The sequence below is a fragment of the Coenobita brevimanus genome, chromosome 23 (genome assembly GCF_032717465.1).
Source record: "Coenobita brevimanus isolate Jiangsu-jjx chromosome 23, ASM3271746v2, whole genome shotgun sequence".
Lineage (NCBI taxonomy): Eukaryota > Metazoa > Arthropoda > Malacostraca > Decapoda > Coenobitidae > Coenobita > Coenobita brevimanus.
This window is the reverse complement of record NC_136976.1, coordinates 19576279-19583680: the sequence shown is the minus strand read 5'-3', so window position 1 is coordinate 19583680 and position 7402 is coordinate 19576279. Positions and strand designations below refer to the sequence as shown.

Below are 7402 nucleotides of genomic sequence, written 5' to 3'. Positions count from 1 at the left end.
TTTATTCACGAATATATACGTTCCAGACCATATGCATACACACAGTTGCTCACACTACAATACATATGGGTATAATATAAATTCATGCAAGTATGTGTGCTCGCACACACACACACACACACACACACACAATGGAAACATTAATATATATATATATATATATATATATATATATATATATATATATATATATATATATATATATATATATATATATATATATTATACAGCATTTATCTCAGTGATAAAAGCGAGGATCAGATAAATGAAAACAGAGAGGGATACAAAAGAATACATTAGTGCTCTATGGATTACATCGAACTTGAAAACATTCTCTCTCTCTCTCTCATTTCATTTTTTCTCTTCCCTTTCCTCTCCTCTTCTCTTTTGACCTATATGTTTAGCAGTGTTTTTTCTACCCCCTCCTCCTTTTTTTCCCCCATAGGTCACCAACTCCTCATCTCATTCTCATTCCCCTTTCCTTTCTCATTCTTTATCGCACTCTCTTTTCATCACTCCTTCTTGCTTTTAACTCATCTATCCGTTTTACTTCCATTTGAAACCATACTAGCTTGCCTTCCATACAGATTACACACCTGCATATTTTCATCTGTTACTCATACTTTTTCTCACAATCGCACTCACGTCATATCTCTCTACCAGTCTCTTTCCATGTTTCAGTGTCACTTCTACCTCTGCTTCCACTCCCCTTCCTGTTCTCAGTTTCATATTTATAACTTTTCTCTCCATTTCAAGGGAGAAGCCATTCCTTCTTCACTAGACACATACACTCCCTTTCTGTACCCAATTCCACCTCCCAAGTTCTTGCACCCTGTCCCCAGCTTTGGTGTTCATTCCCTTCCCAAAGACCCATTTGCACTCCCGTATTAATTCTCACTCTCAGTCCAACTCCATTTTTATAATAATTTCAAATCCGTTCTCAGGTAAATCACGCTGTCAACTGCACGAGAATTATCTTGGATTTTACTTTCATTTTTACATGTTTCTAATCTTAAGTCCCATTCTAAATCTCTGTTATTTTCATGTCAACCGCCACTGTCACTTCCATGTAACTCAAACCCTTACCTTCCCTATATTTTCAGTGCATTTACTTTCTACGGAAAATTTCATTCTGTCTTTCCTTTTCACTCCCATATAACTCCCATTGCCACTCATTTCCTCATCATTCTTACTTTCACTACACCTCCCACTCACTTCCAATTCATTATTCATTCCCAGTTATAGTACGCCTCACGATGTCGCTTCCACAGCATCTCCACTCTCACTTCCACGCCAGGTCCCATTCTCATTTTCCTCACACTTGCACTCTTTTTACTTCCCTGCCATGTAGAGCCCACTATTTCTGTCCTCATTCCCAATCCACTCTAACTTCCACTTAAACCTACGTTTTAAAAATCTCCAGTACGGCTTTCATATCAAATACCACTCTTCCAGACTTCCACTACCATTCCCATCCCGACTTCCCACTTTTTTTTTTTTTTTTATAAATAACAGAACGGAGGAAGGAAAAACAAATGAGTAAAAAAAAAAATAATCCATACACCAGATTACTGGTGTCCACTGTTCATAAAATATCTGTAACAGTTAGACTTGAACAGTTGTGGGTTGAAATTTGAAGGGAAACAACTCTGGGGAAGCGAGTTCCAGAGAGATGCAGTTCGGGGAATAAAAGAATTCTGATAGGCAGAAGTTCTGCAATATGGCTGAGTAACATTCCAGTCATGAGCGCTACCAGATGCCCGTGTAGCACGAGGGAAGGCATGGAGAGGTGGCACCATGGACGCAACTTCGTCTGAGCATTTGCCAAAAAAATATCTGTAAAATAATGCAAGGGAGGCAACATTCCTTCTTACTTGCAGGGGAGGTAGTTTATATGTAATGGCAGGGTTGTTAATGATTCTAACAGCTTTATTCTGAATTTTGTCTAGTTGTCTTAATACAACCTCTCCACAACCATTCCACAAGAGTGAGCATATTCAAGCTGAGAGCACACATGACTCTTATAAATTACAGCTAACTGCTCATCGGCGAAGAAGTTACGGACTCTCTACAATAATCCAAGTTTCTTTGAGGCGGTTTTAGCAAGTGATCTGACATGAGAGGTCCAGCTGAGGGCACTGCTAAGTGAGATGCCAAGAATTTCAATAGTTTTGGAGATGGGAATATTAGTAGCACTGAAGGCAATGTACGAATATGGCAATATCTGTCTATTAGTAAACTGTATATATTTAGTTTTACTAGCATTAAAAGAGACAAGGTTGTTTTGTCCCCATTCACTGATTATAGATAGACCTTGATTTATGGAGATGGCTGTACTGAGTTGAGAGGTAGAGATATTAGACTTTGTAAATGGATGTCTGAGCGTGAATGAACTATGTAGTGTTGAGTCATCTGCGTATGAGTGAATGGGATTGTGGGTGACAGATAAGAGATAATTAATCATTCATTCATTGCCAGACGCCATGTATCCCAAACAGGGTGGCCAAGGCTTAGAGTTAATTGTTTTACAGGGAGGGGCACTAATCCTCCACCAACCCCACTTGACACGTAGGGAGAACGTTATGCCAACAGCATCTGGTGTTCCCAGGCGTTCACCCATCCAAGTACTAACCAGACCCAACGTTGCTTAACTTCGCTGATCGGACGGGAAGCGGTGTACTCAACGTGGTATGGTCGTTGGCAAAGGTTACAAACTGAAATTGAATATGGTATACCAGCTTGGACACAGTTGTAATCTAGTATAGAGCAAACCAATGAGTATACATCATCATCACTGTCTGGACCTCCTTTCCCACCCAGGGGCAGGGTGAGGAGGAGCAACGTCCAGACAGCCCAAGTTTGCCCAATGAATATACACCAACATAAATTACACTGCCAATATAAATCATCTTTCTCTTCACCCAGGATATGATGGCCATGAAGTGTATGGAAAAAACCTGTGATGGCTGAGTCCATGACCCAATGATGAAATTTACACTATATTGTTATGGGAGATGGTGCCTTCATGTGGTGGTACTGACACTGATGGTGGTTATGCAGATGCCCCACACCTGCCTCCCTAACCCATGAAAGGGCGATGGTGGACCGCAGGAGCGGGGTAACTTCAGGCTGCAGTCCACTGGCTTCACAGATAATTAATATGAACCAGAAATAGAGTTGGCACCAGAACTGATCCCTGCGGCACGCCGGCGTTAATTGAGTGGAAATTGGAATATACATCATCTACTTTTACTCTTATTTTCCTGTCACTAAGATATGAAGAAATCAAAGGAACAAAAGAAGTTAGTCCATAGCAAGGGAGTTTGGACAACAGGGAACGGTGCCATACTCTGTCGAAAGCTTTAGAGATATCAAGAGCTACTGCATGAGTTTCTCCAAAAAGATCAACTGATTGATGGATGGTATGAGTTAAGAGATTGAGTATGTCAATGGTGGATCTTTTGTGGCGAAAACCATATTTTCTATCACTAATTAAGTTGTTGGATTCAAGATGTTTAACAATGTGCTTATTAATTAAAGTTTCAAATACCTTACCAAGAGAAGATGTGACAGCTATTGGTCTGTAACTGGAGGGCTCAGACGAACTTCCTTTCTTCGGAACTGGGTGGATATTGGCTTCTTTCCATGAATTTGGGAATAAAGAAGTACGTATGCATAGTCTGAATAATTTAGCTAGGACAGAGGCAAGTTCAAGGGAACACTTTTTCAAAACAATTGGCGGAATTCCATCTGGGCCTGGAGCTTTGTTGGTAGGTAAATTGTCTAGGATGGATTTTACGTATCTAGTCTGTATTTTAAGTGAGGTAATTTCGGGAGAATCAAGTTCCAGTACTGGGACTTTCTGGCTGGTATCGTCTATGGTAGAGTTTCTGGCAAAGGTACTGGCAAAGATATCTGCTTTTCCACGTGGGTCATTTATAATGTTACCATCTGAAGATTTTAGTGGGGGAATGGAAGATGATTTGTTAAAGTTATTATTGAAAGAATTAAGAGTTGACCAGAATATTCTGTTGTCATTAGGGCTGTTAAGTAGTTTTAATGCTTGCTTTTGAAGAAAGGTTGATTTAGATAGATTTAATACAGCTTTTGCATGATTTCTAGCAATTTTAAATTGGGAGGGTGATTCAGATGTTTTTGATTTTAAGTAAGAGTTATATGCTAATGACTTTTGGGCTGTTGCTCTGGCACAGTTGCCATCAAACCATTTTGGAGAGTTCGATCTTTTAGTGAACTGTTGACTTGGTATGAATAAATCCATACCAGCTAGTATTAAGTCGCAAATGTGGGACTGGGTAGAATTGGGATCACTAGAGAAGAAAGACTGCCATGGAACATCAGCAAGATAATTTCTAAATCCATCCCAGTCTGCCCTGTCAAAGTGCCATCGGGTCACCCTGACAGGTTCAGAATGGGGAGGTGTGGGGGGGGGGGTTAATTAATGAGGCTTTGATGAGATTGTGGTCAGAGGATCCAAGTGGTAACAGTACCTCTATCCTGTATTGATCTGGATTATTTGTCAAGAATAAATCCAAGAGATGGGCATTATGGTCAGGATTATCAGGTATTCTGGTTGGTTGCTTTACCAACTGGGTGAGATTAAACGATTCCGCAAACAGCTCGCACTCTAGATCAGCGTCGTCAGTCCGGGCAGAATAAAATATCCATTCAACATTGTGCATGTTAAAATCACCCAAAATGGTAATTTCGGTGCCAAGGGCAAGGTCAAGGTTACTCAACTGAGTGGATATGGAATCAAATACACTGGGTTCCGAAGAAGCATTGGGAGAACGATAAACTACACAAATATATTTGGTAATGTTTTGACAATTTAATTTCTCCCACGCTCATCAAAATCCCAACCCATCCCAGCTCTCATTCAAATCCCTTCTTCCATTCCCATTCAAGTTTCCCACTCCAGTCTCAGCACCTACGCTAAACTTGATTCCATTCCCTTCCCATCCCTCCAATCAAACTTTCAGTTAAATACCGACTCCTGCTGCCATTCATGTTGCCACTCCTATTCCAACTCCCGCTCTCACCCTAACTCCCATTCTCATTCAGCTCCCATTCTCATCCTAACTCCCATTCCCAGTTAACCCCCGTTCCTATCTAAAATCCTATTCCCATCCAAACATCCACTTCCACTGAAACATCTACTCACATCCAGCATGTACTCCCATCCAGTCCCCTACTCTCTCCTGGTTCCCACTACGATCTGCACCACTCATTCCCATCCCACTGCCACTACCAGGCATCACTAATAATCCTAGGCGCTGGCGAAGAGCCTACACGTAGTGATGCTGTACACCCTGGGTGGAGTAGCTGTGGCGTCCATCCAGGAAGTAAACCTCCTCACATTTCCCTGCATCTCGCCGTGGAAAGGACCCTGGTACAAACCTGGTGCAGCGCTGTCTACCGCATGGAGGTGCCAAATCCCTAAACGGTGTATGTACTGTATTCTGTTTCTAGGATGTCCCCACAAAAAGAGTTTATTACCTGTTCTCGACGGGTCTGATCGGCCAGACAAACCTAGGTATAGCAACAACAAATAATTATAATTCCATCATAGTTCTCACTGCATCCCAAATCACGTTCTCATTCCATTTCCAGTTTCCATCTTTCACTCACTCTCCTTTACGATTCCACTACCATCTTTCACTATTACCACTCTCATCCCTGCTCCCGTGTCTCTCTTTCCCTCCATCCCAAATTTTACCCCTGTCCTGCTTCATTCTTCTCTAAATTCCCCTTCTATTCTACACCATCTTCCACTCCCGCACTTCCAGTCTCTCTCATCTTGTTTACCCTTCTTACTGCAGCCAACCACTACCTCTTCCGCGCACCTTCCACTACGATTTCACTTTAACTCCTTATTTCATATCTTTCACGAATCATTGCTTCTTATCCTGTCCACTTTATGTAGCCTACATACATATCTCAGCAGGACCATTTCCTCTGCCATTACAATTGACATTCCACAGTTACGTCGTACCAAAGCTTCATACATATACGTTCACGTCAATGCTAATAAATCTTCATGCAATCACCTGGTAACCTCCAAACTCATTGTTGTTTTTTTCCTGCATATCTGGCACTTAGGGAATACGGAGGCTGTATTTTTTTTTTCCTACCACAGGTCTGTGGTAAACCACACAAGTGTAATAAATAGCTTCCTGATATGCACTACATCACTTAGGCTGTCAGTTTGTGTAGGGTCACCTGTAAGTCCTTATACATCAAACGAGTGGATGGTAGACCCCCTCATTTAATAAATCTTAAATATGAATTAATCAACCATGAACCTGTGAAATTGGATCCAGCTGCTCATACTCAAACAACTCCCACACCCTCCAATTTTCCCTCCCAGATCCCATCCTGTTCCCACGTATTCGCTTACACACCTTCAGATTCCCACTCCCATTCCAGTTCTATCCAGCTCTCCAGTTCCCCCCTCCCTTCCTCCCAAACTCCAAGACACCAAACAATAGGAACTTCTCGCTGCCTCTCCTGTCTTGGACGAGGGTAGGAAGAGCAGTTTCCTCACCTGAATGCCCCGAGCGAAGACAGAGAACTTTATTTTTGTTAATATTCTCGGTTTCTAAAAACTTTCTGGCTTGTGTTTATCTGGGTCAGTAGTGGTTCCTTCAGGCAGCTCTTGAACGAAGGGGAGTAAGTTTGTTATGGGTTGATAATTTTTTTTTCGACTAATTACTGGTGTTGTCTTTGGGTGGAATGCAGTTCTGATGTTATGTCCTCGAATATGATGGTCTTGTTGCAATGGCTTTGTTCCAAGTTGATCGGTGACCACACACACACACACACACACACACACACACACACACACACACACACACACACACACACACACACACACACACACACACACACACACACACACACACACACACACACACACACACACACACACACACACACACACACACACACACACACACACACACACACACACACACACACACACACACACACACACACACACACACACACACACACACACACACACACACACACACACACACACACACACACACACACACACACACACACACACACACACACACACACACACACACACACACACACACACACACACACACACACACACACACACACACACACACACACACACACACACACACACACACACACACACACACACACACACACACACACACACACACACACACACACACACACACACACACACACACACACACACACACACACACACACACACACACACACACACACACACACACACACACACACACACACACACACACACACACACACACACACACACACACACACACACACACACACACACACACACACACACACACACACACACACACACACA

The 7402-nt window shown here is 42.3% G+C and overlaps 1 non-coding gene across 1 annotated transcript; it reads right to left on the bottom strand.

Annotated features, from left to right (window-relative positions):
- Positions 1-2583: 2583 nt before the first annotated feature.
- LOC145393082 (5S ribosomal RNA) lies at positions 2584-2702 on the bottom strand. Its single transcript, XR_013896100.1, has one exon. It is a non-coding gene; the product is annotated as a 5S ribosomal RNA (ribosomal RNA).
- Positions 2703-7402: the final 4700 nt, after the last annotated feature.